Here is a 12,603-nt window from a genome sequence, read left to right as displayed (position 1 = left end):
TTTTTTTTCTCATGAAATGCTAATTTTATGTTATTTGATAAAAAATGGGAAGTGCAAAATCAAAATCCTGGCGAAATACATATACTTATGAATGAACACAGTACACAAACATTTCTTCACCCTAAGCACGAACACAAATAATATTTTAAACAGCTTAAAATGAATCCACTTTCAAAGTATTTAATTTGTGATAGATAATGACAGCTGAAAACATTTTCCAATATTACAAGATAAAATTAAGTTATTTCTCAGATAGTTTCACAAATAAACTCACAAAATAAAGAACGCTTTTTAAAATTTTTAATTTGCAATATGTTAGATGCTTTATTGAAGAATTTTCAATAATATCGTTCCGATTTTCATTTTATCCGAGATTGCCATTATTTTTCACTGATGAGCAACTTGCTAATTATTAGTCCAATGTAGAGTCCTCCTTCTGTTTTCTCATAAAATCGCCTTTGTAAATTTAGAGTTTAATTTAGCAAAACGTTTTCCACCTAAGTGGTAAAATGTCTTCGTAAAGGATTCCCTAAAGAAATCTGCCATCTACTTATGTTGCGTTTAGGGATATTTTCAAAAACACACGCTGCTGATTGTTATTTTTAATAGGTGAACAAAAGAAATATTTTTTAAGAAAGAATATAACTTAACTGCAGCGCTATATCTTATTCCTAGATAGCGAAGCTTGATTACAAACTCAATTTTTAAAATACATTATCTTTATGCTTTAAAAAATGCCTTGTCTGGTAATTGTAAATGCATAAATCACTGGTTTTTTAAAACTAAGTGATCCACTCTAAGTTGAATAATTACAAATAGCATAATGTGAACGATTAATGAAGCTAGAACCGCCAGTTTATTCTTATGTAATTAATAAAAATTTCATTGTTTCAGCATCCTAGTATCTTTCTTCTTCTATACTAAAGTTCACATTTAAGCTTTAGAAAATAATCATATTTCTTTCAATTACCATCCCTCAGTGGAAACTGATGAATAATAGTTTTCATGCATAACAAAGGTGTTTTACTGGGTATTCGGATAGAAAAAAAAAATTCTCGAATAATCTGAGTTGTTAATATATTTTTGGATAACATCCTGAGAGGAATTCATTAATAATAGTAAAGCCATGAAACAGGTAAACTCAAAACGTCCTTGGAAGGATCAAAATCATGATCGATTCAGTTATTTAAATAACGCAAAGCTGCGAGGGCTACCTGCCTATGAGGAAGGATGCCTTCGTGGAGGACATTCTGAGAGAAACTAGCATATTATACAGGGGGAAATCCAAAAGAACCAACCATGCAGCCAGTCAGTTCGCTTGTGATCGAACCCAAAACAGGTCAAACTGCCAGTATTCAGAGGTGTATCTTAACCACTGATGAGGCTTGGATCACAATCATGAATCTCCAAACTTATTCATCTAGATGTGCTGTCAATTTACCTTACAAGGGCAGCCCCCCCCCCGAAAAAAAAGATCATTCCTTATATTCTCCTCCCTTAAGGACCGGGATTCGAACCACAGATCTTCCAATTTTACTAGCTGGATCTGCTACTACTTGCACCACCACAGGACGCAAGGTAAACCAGTAAGTCTTTATAAATGTACTAGCACGACAGCATTAATTATATGAATTGTTGGGCATTTTAACTTCGAAAATTAGATAGAATAGTATTTGAAAATGAATATTATGTTCAATTATTTTTAAGTTTGTTTGTAAACTGATCGTTGCCTTTCCAATTCAAAAAAATTTCGAATCATATCTAGATGCTAGATATATCATTAAAACATTTACTTGATTTGGCCACCCACTTAACTTACACGTTGACCATTTAAATAGAGCACTACCAATTGGCACATTCGCATCTCTTTTCTGTTTCGCATCTCTTTCTCGGATACAAATATACCTCTGTAGTAGATTAATGTATAGGTAGCAGACATTCTGTCACTGTCAGCCGAGCGGTAAAGTCGCAGAATACCGAGTTCTGACTTAAGTTCGATTCTAGGAGAACGGGCTGGCTGCATGGGCGTTTTCATAGTTTTCCGCATATATAACATATATACGAGCAGTTTTTTTAAAAAGTCCTGGGGCCCACCAGCGGCCGAGCGGTAAAGTCGGTGAACAACACTGGTAGTTCGGTCCGAGGTTCGAATCCCGCGAACGGGCTGGCTGCATGGCTGTTTCCGTGGTTTTCACCATGTGTAACGTGTATACGAGCCAGTTTTCCTTAGAAAGTCCTCCACGAAGCCATCCCTTCCCTTAGGCAGACAGCTCTCGAGGCTTTGCCGTAATTAAATAACCTAACCTTTAAAAAGTTCTCCACGAAGAGACCCTCCTCTTAGGCAGACAGCTCTAGCATGCTTTGATGTAGTCAAATAAGCCAAAATATTCTGTTGGCGAAAAAGCAAGATTGCATTTATCGTGAATAATTTCTAATGCAAAAGTTATACTTGTTACTAAGGAAAGAATTTATTTTTGTGTAAAATTCAGATTGCCTGAATTTTAACAATTCTCAGAAACGAAACACAAATAACAAGAAACTAAAAAAATATTTATAATTAATTAGGATATATAAACGATGTAATCATTAAGCATATTTTTAGTAAGAAAGAATATTTTGTAATAAATAAATAAAAAATATATTTAATATTAAAAAATCCTCTATATATCTCTACAAAGTATAAAAATTACAAATATTTTTGAAGGTGCATGTGTATATGTACCTGATAAAAAGATTTACATTGTTTATTATTCTAGCGATATTTTTAACCAGATGCATATTTTCCGTGAGGCATTTTCCGGAGATTTTTTTTCACCGATATACATTTTCAGGATATTTTCTTGGCATTCGTTTTACTCAAGTGGTTAGATTAAAGTGTTATTTTGTATGCTGTGAAACCTAACTAGAATTTATTTTCATTCCATAGTTGCTTCACATAAATTTTCGATTTCATGTAATATTCAGTTTCATAATGGCATTTTGAGATTTACTATACTTTTCAGTTTTTTTTTTTTTTTTTTTTTTTTTTTTTTGTTAAATGTCGTCTACAACTACTTTCAATAAAATACTGATATATAATAGGGAAATATAACATACACGCGCACTCATGCTCACAAACATACATCACCATATGTATACACAGTGTTTTGTTATGTGTGTTTACATATATATATATATATATATATATATATATAGTTTACATACAAAACCGTTTTAATAATTCCTACGAAAAATGTGATAAATTTTCACGAAATAAACTGCTTGCGTTTTCTATAGTTTAACATAGATGAAGATTTTAAAGTCTGAATTTAAGTAATGATATTGTGTTTATATGTACTGTAATTACTGATGAAAGGATGTTTCTGAATTTAAAGCCAGGGTAGCTTAAATTACTAACAGACGGCAAATACACAACTTGAAATCAGAGTCTTTGGAAAAAGCAATAAATTTAGAATTTACGGCAGCTCCATTTCTTGTCATAGTTAACAAAAGGAACAAACTGAGAAAGATCAGAATTATAGATTGTCCTTGCACAAAGGTAATGGTCTCCTATACAAAGTAGAAAATGTACAAAGGTGGTAAGCTTTTAGTTCAATACCCCCCTGGAGGTATATTTACGTTGAAGTCAACTTGAAGATTCCGCTATTAGGTGTTTTCTTTGAAAAGGGTAATATCTTTTTCAGCATATAACCAGAAATAAGAGTTTATGTTTTCATTACTTAATCTTCAAAGCTGTATAATTTGGAGCATCTGCTCGGAAAACTGTTAACTTATTTTTCATCATTTATGAAAAGAATACACACCTGCGTAAATGTTTTGGAGAAATAATATCGTTAACAATTTTGCTACAAAGAATTTTTTTTTTTTTTTTTTTTTTTTTTTTTTTTTTTTTTGGTTTATATTAACATCTCGATAATGCACGTAGTATATAAATACTTCCATTGTAACTCTCATATAGTTAATTACAAGGAAATTGCGTTGTAACTCAAACTATAAAATTCAGTTCAACAGCAATATCTCAAATTACATATCTTTAGAATTTACGATACAGAGCCTCGCGCTGGAGATAATTTTTTTCCCCCGTACAGTGTTGCTATTGCTCGCTTTAAAATCGTTTCGTTTTTTTAATCAAAAATTCGTTGAAGGGTTACAAAATCTGAAATCGATAATAAAATAAATTTCAAATTCAAATTAGGGCTTCCACGTGCCCATATTCTATGGAAAATTATGTTATTCAAATTTGGGTGGATCTAGGTACCGTTGTTTTATCACAATGCGAGAAACATACGTACATTTATTGAGATTCTTCATTATTTAATTTCTTTAAATATAAGACAGAGCGATAATACATGGTGGCAACGATTTCAAAAGTGATTCAGCCTCTTAGCAAAATGCCAAAACGAAATTAATAGTCCTTCAGAGCCAACCTGCATTTTTGGACTTTTTTTAAAAAAAAAAAAAAAAAAAACGACCGAATGATGTAAAATGCACAATTTAAGGGAAATTTCCTTGCGTGACAAGGTATTCCAGATTACCTCAGCTTAAAGGTAATAATTTTATCAGATTTTAAATAATGAGAAAAGGGAATTTAGACTCCCAGGTATATGATATACCGATGAGACAAATAATATGTACGTATGTCCGATCTGTAACAGAACTGCTATAGGCAAATATTAAGTTGCATTATACATAAAGTTTTGCTTAATTTAATAACATATATAGTGAGACATCAGATAAATAAACAGCTAATGAGCAATATATCGAACAACTAAGCAGTGAAGAAAATCACGTCATATCATATGCTCCTTTTTTAGAAGGCGGCTGAAAAACCGGCAAAAATATTTTGTAATTATGTTATTACATTAAAATTGCATAATTGAAACGGCGATAACCGAAGAATCGAATTATCGCAGTTAATTTTATATACAGTTTTAATTTAGCTGTATTAAAATTTTTAATACTTATAAATTTCATTACATTATAAGGTATTTCTCCCGCCTTCGTGGTGTGGTGGTCTGCACGCTCAGCGCGTAATTGAGAGGTCCGGGGTTCGATTCTCGGCAAAGGCGTTGCATATTTTTCATCACTCCTGCTTTCCAAAAATTACCTAATTTCTCTACAGTGGCGCCCGAACTAAAAGGGTGTTGGATGATGATTCTCCTCCCCTGGATTAGGTGACCTAAAAACCCAGTTGCCAAATCCCACCTTCTTGCTATGCCTTCGTGGTGTGGTAGTCTGCACGCTCAGCCATAATTGAAAGTCCATGGTTCGCTTCCCGGCATTGCTTATTTTTCATTTTTTCTGCTTCCAAAATACCTAATGTCTCTAGAACGTAAAAAATAACAAAAATTGTGTTTATGATTTCTCATTCATGAATAAGTTTTTTGATAAAATTATTCAAGCTAATTTGTTTTAAGTGCATTCTGCACTCTGATTTATCCCAGTTTGGAAAGTGTGTCTAGAAGCAAAATATTGTTTGCATTTTATTCTCCTTCGAAAAAAGTTTCAACACTTCAAATGTATTTACTGCCTTTTTTTATGTCATACTTTCTCTGTGTATGTATATCGTACTTCCTCAGAACGATATATGTATATAGAGGACTGTCGTACTTCCTCGGTCCTACTTTTATATCGCACTTTATCGGAAGCTCATTTGATTTAACTGTAAGCGATGAAAAATACGAAGGTTATCTGCCTAAAGAGCGTAATGCTTTCGTGAAGGATTCTGTAAGGAAACCTACCTCACATTTGTACTCCCTATGGAGAAATCCACAAATGCAGCCAGGCATTTGCCATGATTCTGGCCCAGGTCGAAAACTCAAATTCTTTGGGCTTATCCAATCGGCCATCAGAAGGCCCAGTTTTATAGAAAATTACTTGAATCAAGTCATTGAGAATTTAGTAATTTGTTGTTACATAGTATCTGCTAAATAACTTAAAGATGACATAGATTTAAAATTCTAACATAGTACAGCGGTAATATCTCTGAACACTAGTACTTCGAGCCAGTGTCTAGTTCTGGCGAACAGGCTGACTCCATGGAGGCTTTCATGGTTTTCCTTATGTGTTGACGTCAGTGCCAACCAGTTTTCCTTAAGCAGTTCTCCACGAAAGCATGCCTTCATTAGGCAGATAATACTTACGAATACTTGTTTTGCCGCAATCAAATAAATAAAACTAAACCTAAAACACTTATGTGTTTTTTCCACCTTTTAAAGGACGTTTTACACACAACATCCTCCTGTAACAGCAATGAGATAATTTTACTTGATCGCATATTTCATATTGATATATTTTACCCGTTCCAATATTCAAAAGGATAATTATAACACTATTTTGGCTGATTATAGAGTTAGAAATAGATTATAGAACAGATGGACATAGATGATAGAACTCGATCTTTACACAGAGCTTGTATCATTAATACATTGTAGTTGAACTGACTGCTTATATTATATACAGGTAGATAACATAAATTTAACCAAATTAAAATAACATACCAAATTTATGAGTAAAAACATTACTTTAGAATGAATATTACACAAATATTTTTCAGAAAAACAATTTAAGGTGGAAATATTGTGCGATATGCATTCTAAAACAATATTTTCCTCCTTAAATTGTATTTCTGAAAACCGTAATTGGTTTTATATGTAATATTTTATAAAAGGATTTAAAGAAAATTTAATCAGTTATTCTTTCAAATTTGAACTTTCCTTGAAAAGAAAATGTATTTAATGTGTTTCTTCTCAAGGTATGCTATTTAGATTATTTCTTGACTTCCTTGTAGAATATTTACAAACAAATAAAGCTGATACATTTGAGATCATTTGATATTAAACTATATATTTATTTATTTTGAAACATCTTAAAAAATCTGATGCGGAGACCACATGACTTCCTTGTACGACAAATAAATGAAACACAATTTTTGCTAAACTTCATTTAAACCTATTTCGTTTGAAAATGAGATATGATCTTCCATTTCAAAATGCCCCTTTGGCACTGCCGAAAGCAATAAAAAAGGCAGGTGCCCAATTAGATGTTATACAGATGCCCCATACAGAAACTTTCAACATTCTACGGTTAACCGTTTTTGAGTTATGCGATATACATGCATACATACGTACAGACATACGTCGCGCTAAAACTAGTCATAAGTCCCAAACATAAAATTTCAACATTTTATGTTAAGTTATGCGTCATACGTACTTGTAAACGTCATGATGGAATTATTCAAAATGGAAATTTCCTTTGAAATAGGAAAATCGAAATGTTTCGCGATTACAGTACTTTAGTTATTTCTCACAAGTCAAAACGGTGTCATCAATAACTAACTACTAATAAATTTATGATGCAATCTAAAGAATCATTTAAATCTAACACTTTAAACTGGAATAAACTTATAATATTTGAAAATTAAATATAAACATAATACTAAAATAAGTTGCGAATAATTTGTATTCGAAAAATTGGAACACGAGAGAAAAAAATTCTCACAAATTCCCTTTGTATATTAAACAGTATTTCCTCAGAAAATAAGGATAAAAAAAATGCAAGATTAATTTTTCACCATTATCGAAGAAATTCCTTAAAGAAACTGAAAATTTAAAGCATTTTACGTAGTTTCTCTTACTGATGTATATTGACTAACTTTCTGTATTGGCACACATCTTGATTTAAGGTACGAGTAATATATAGCATATGCGTTAGTGTGCAAATTATAAAGTAGCCAAACAGGGGATAAAATACTATTTTAGCAACCAGTCTCGTGACGAAGATACCATAGGGAGAAAAACTAATTTCACTCGCTAAATTCAACGGAGGGTAGAATTAGCTTAATTATATCCACATGGTAAGGGGGGCCCGCTTTTGAAGCAGTTTGAGTAAAAATGCTTGCCGCTTTTGCGACAGTCCTGGTAAGAAAACACGATTATTTTTACGTCGTTTTCTGAAAAAACCCGTAACGCTCAGGGGGTTAAACTTCCCGGCATGGTTCCGCTACGTAGACGATACTTTTACCCTGTTTGAAGGTAATAAAGATGATTTAAATAAAGTTCTTTCAACAATGAATTCTATTGATCCTGCTATTCAGTTCACTTTTGAACTTGAGACTTGCAATTCTCTTCCGTTTCTCGACATTCTGGTCACACGTAACACATCCAACTTCAGTACTACAGTTTACCGTAAACCTTCATCTGTTTGCCTTCCTCCACACTTTAAATCATGTCATCCGACTAAACAAAAGTTAGCTTCATTCTATTCCTATGTTTTCCGTGCTCTTCAAGTTTGCTCCTCCAAACTAGCCCTTGATGAAGAACTAAATTATTTAAAAGCAACAGCTATTGACACGGGCTTTTCACCCAACATTATTAATCAAGCAATTAAAAAATTCTCATCTCAACACACTAAAAGCCACACTCTTATTTTAGGAGATTATAAAAATTCTGTTGTAATTTCCTTCTTTCCATCAATTAGCTATAAAATTGCACATATTTTGCAGAAATTTAACTTTCGGGTTGTTTATTCTCCCATCAATAAAATTCCAACTTCTATACTCAAGGACCCCATTCCGGATATGAATTCCTGGGGTATTTATAGGATTCCTTGCCAGTGTGGTTTAATTTACATTGGCCAAACTAAGAGAGCCTTAAAATTTCGCGTCAAAGAACATGAGGCATATGTTAGAAAAAAGGAAACACAGAAGTCTTCTGTTGCTCAACATTGTTTGTCCGAAAATCACACTTTCAATTTTTCTGCTGCCAAAATTATTCAAAAAACATCTTCCATTGGAGAACTGGATTTTCTAGAGACATTTCACATTCATAAAAATCTTTCTGTTCTAGTTAACGATCCTAATTCCAATCCAAATTTGCCTTCGGCTTTTAGAGAAATTATGTTTTAGTTCTGGTTTCGCCAACAGATGGCGCCACTTGCTTATTCTTGTCCAGGCTTTCTTATCTTATCTAATCATTATTTCCTATCTTGTTCATTTGCGGTTTTGCAGCTGAAGATGATGGTTCGGTAAAACCATCGAAACTAGTCCTGTGAAAATTTTGTAGGTATAACGCTGATTTTTGTTGTTTGACTTCTGAATTGGTATTTGTTCGGCGTGTTATTGTGTCTTAATTTCATTAAGTGCAGCTCAGTTTCAATATCCTACTTCTCCATTTCTTTCGGCGCCGAAGAATCTGATACTTTTGAGAATTGTGTGTAATGAAAATAATTTTCATTCATCCTTGGAGTCGCTGAATTCTATGCAGTGCAACATATAAGCCAAACTCACTAACTTTTACTCACACTGCCATGTACTCATCACTGAATTCCAAAGCTAACTGATGAGAGATGAGATGTTTGTGTGGCGTTTGTAGACGTGGAAGGCGAAAGTACCGTAGATAAACAAAACTGGCTCGTGTCACAGGCTATTTCGAGGGTATTTCAAAGCCAAATTAGCCTCTTTTCTACAAAACATGTGAAACCACCTCTCTTTCATTTCACACTCCCGCTGAAATCTCACTAGCGATGGCAGTGTTTTCTGTATTTTGTTCATTTCCAGAAAGGATATCTATCCAGAAAGGATTTTTGTTTCGTGTTAAGAGAAACAAAATGCGTGAAAATACATAGTAGTTTGTCGGGACCGTTGCATTATTTCGTGTTAACCGATATTTCGCCTTAAGCGTTTTCACGTTAACGTATTCCACTGTATACGTGTTTGGACTATACAAATAATTTTTTAAAATAATTTATATACAAATAATTTTTTAATAAATATCATTTTATATACAAATAATTTTTTAAAAGAAAAATTTATAATTCTTCCACAAATTTTTGTGCATTATGCTGCTAAAAATTGATCAGTAAATATATAAAGAAAGAAATTTAGAACCAATTGTTCAGAAAGAATAAAAATTGAAATTCAAATTAACTTGATAAAATCATGTTTAGACTAGTAAAATCTTTTTTAAATTGGAAGATATTTTTAATGATTTTACTTCCCCCCACACCCCATTTTCCTTTGCTACTGCTGTTTGATAAGAGGTTCTAGTGAAGTTTTGTGTTAAAATTATATTGAACTTTCAAAGATTTTCCACTGCAGGATTTTAATTTTTTCTACGTTTTTAAGGGCATGTTTTCTTTCTTTTTTTTTTTTTTTTTTTTTTTTTTTTTTAAGATTCTTTTTAGATTAGAAAAATATTTTTAAATCAGAAGATATATTCAATGATTTTCCTTCACTTTGAGGAGGACTAGAATTTTTTCGTGAACTATTAAAATAAAAAATATATTGAAATGTTTCATCAGCTAATTCTGGATACAGAAAAGCAAGGATTTTGTTTCAGAAGGGGAAATGTAATTAAATTCGACATACCTCATCTTGACGATATTATGTTAAAGTTCGTTGGATTCCTCACCTTTCTTGTTCTTTTATACTACTTTTAGGTTTTTCGTGTGATGGTTTATTTTAACATGTTGACTGCTTTGGGGGTCACCGGTGACCTGCACTCGACTTGGCTACATCGCCGTGGGTGCCACTGGCAACGTAACCAATAGTAAAATACATAATTAAAATAAATATTGATACTGATAAATTTTTAAATAGTACCATTGTTACTATAATGGTTTGAAGAATAATAAATCATAAAAATTTAAATTATAAATCACAAAAATGGTCTACAGATGTTTGGAGGTCGCTGGTGCCCCCCAGTATGAAGCACAATTATATAACATTTTGTTCTGTAGATAATATTTCAACATAATATATATCGCATAATAAAAATTTCAAGTTGGCGTCATGCGCAAATCACGTAAAATGCATGCGGCAGTCAACGTGTTAATTTTTACATTCTAAATTATTCTTGTTCCACATTTATAGGATTTTATGAAGACCATTTGAACTTCAATTTTTTAGTCTTTGTGAAAAGTTGTTTCTAAATTTCTTTATATACTATATATAAGAACTCCTACACTTCTAGAAAAATCTAATTTATATATTTATTTATCCCAAATTTTCATTTTGAAACATTTTAGTACATGCTTTTCCTCAATATTTTAAAAGTTGATTTTTTGTTGAACTGAAATATGTAATATGGAAAACTTCTATCAAAAAACATAACTCAGAATCAAAACAGGAGATAAATAGAGATAATAATAATGTGGGGGATATTTGATTCTCTTCCCGTAATTTTAGTCTAATTAGTCATTTGAAACATTTTAGTGTGTTTTTCCATTTAGCTGAAACAGTAAAAATATAGAAAAATTCCCACAGAAACATAATTCGGCTGAGAAACAAAACAGGCAAAAAAAAATGGGTTGGCGTCAGGAAACTGATTGGTCTAAAACAGAGCTTCTTAAACTTTTTTACAGTCGTGACCCTTTTTTATCATAGATTTTTTCCACGACCCCAAAATATTTATGAAAATTTTGTGCGACCCCATAAGCATTGCGAAAATCTGACACACGCGCAAATGAAACTGTCAATTTTCCCACTTGTATTGTAAGATAGTATTGCAGTTTTAGGTCATTATCTTTAATTTCTCATTTTAAGACATAGAACAATGTGAAAATTTTAATTAAGTAACAGACGAAATGACAGCGTCACGTGCAAAGCAAGTAAAATAAACATTTATATTATAAAATGAATGCATTGAAAATTTTTTTTTCTCTTTGTCTGTATTGTCTTATCTTTATCTATTTTCAAATACATTGTGTAAAAATATTGGGTAATTGTAAAATTATTATATTAAGTTTAAGAAATACCAAAACTACTAAAATTTTTTGTGACCCCTGCTGTAGATGAGGGTTGCGATCTACAGTTTAAGAAAGTCTGGTCTAAAATAACGTTACAATATTTGATTTTGTTGGAACATTGGATAACTGAGGCCACAGCCAGTGCAATTATGGCAGGTGTGCAAATTTTGGAATTTACAGAAATATCAAGTAGCAAAATTTTTGGAATTTAAGAGTGGAAAAGTTTTTAGAATTTAGGACCCACAGAGATTGCATAGCACAACAAAATGTACCTGAAGCTAGGACTCCAGTGCATGGTTATATTATAAGGAGTGTATGCCTGAATGCAAAAATGCATTTTGAGTCATCATCGCTAGGTCACCAGCCTACACAGCATTGTGCGATAACATCATTCATGTAAATAAGAAATAAAATTGACTGCACTTTAGTTAAATAACCAATTTCATTCCTTGTAAGTATTACGCAAGAGTATTGTAATTGTTGAATAAGAATACAACACTTGCTTTCTGTTCATCTCAAATGGGATAGATATTCTACCAGTTATTCTAGCAGAAGTTTGCAAGAACGGATCATTCTGTATTTAGTTAGATAATCAAAATACACAAGCTATGAACATAACATATTAAATCGTAATTCACTTTTCACATTGGACAGCCAATGTTTATCAATTTTGCACATAAGTCGTACTGTCTCGTAAATTTGAAAATACTCTATTGTATGCTGTTCTGTTGAAGACAAGCCTGAAATCATTTTTTTTAAATGCAATTGATAACTTGTTTTTTTACAAAATGAACGAATTTGTGAGGGGTCACCAAATTCAAAGAAATTTATTTCACAATAAAAGATATATGGAATTTG

The sequence above is a fragment of the Stegodyphus dumicola genome, chromosome 11 (genome assembly GCF_044657685.1).
Source record: "Stegodyphus dumicola isolate Sdum_Otavi_A_Nest chromosome 11, ASM4465768v1".
Lineage (NCBI taxonomy): Eukaryota > Metazoa > Arthropoda > Arachnida > Araneae > Eresidae > Stegodyphus > Stegodyphus dumicola.
Note: the sequence above shows the minus strand (reverse complement) of the source record.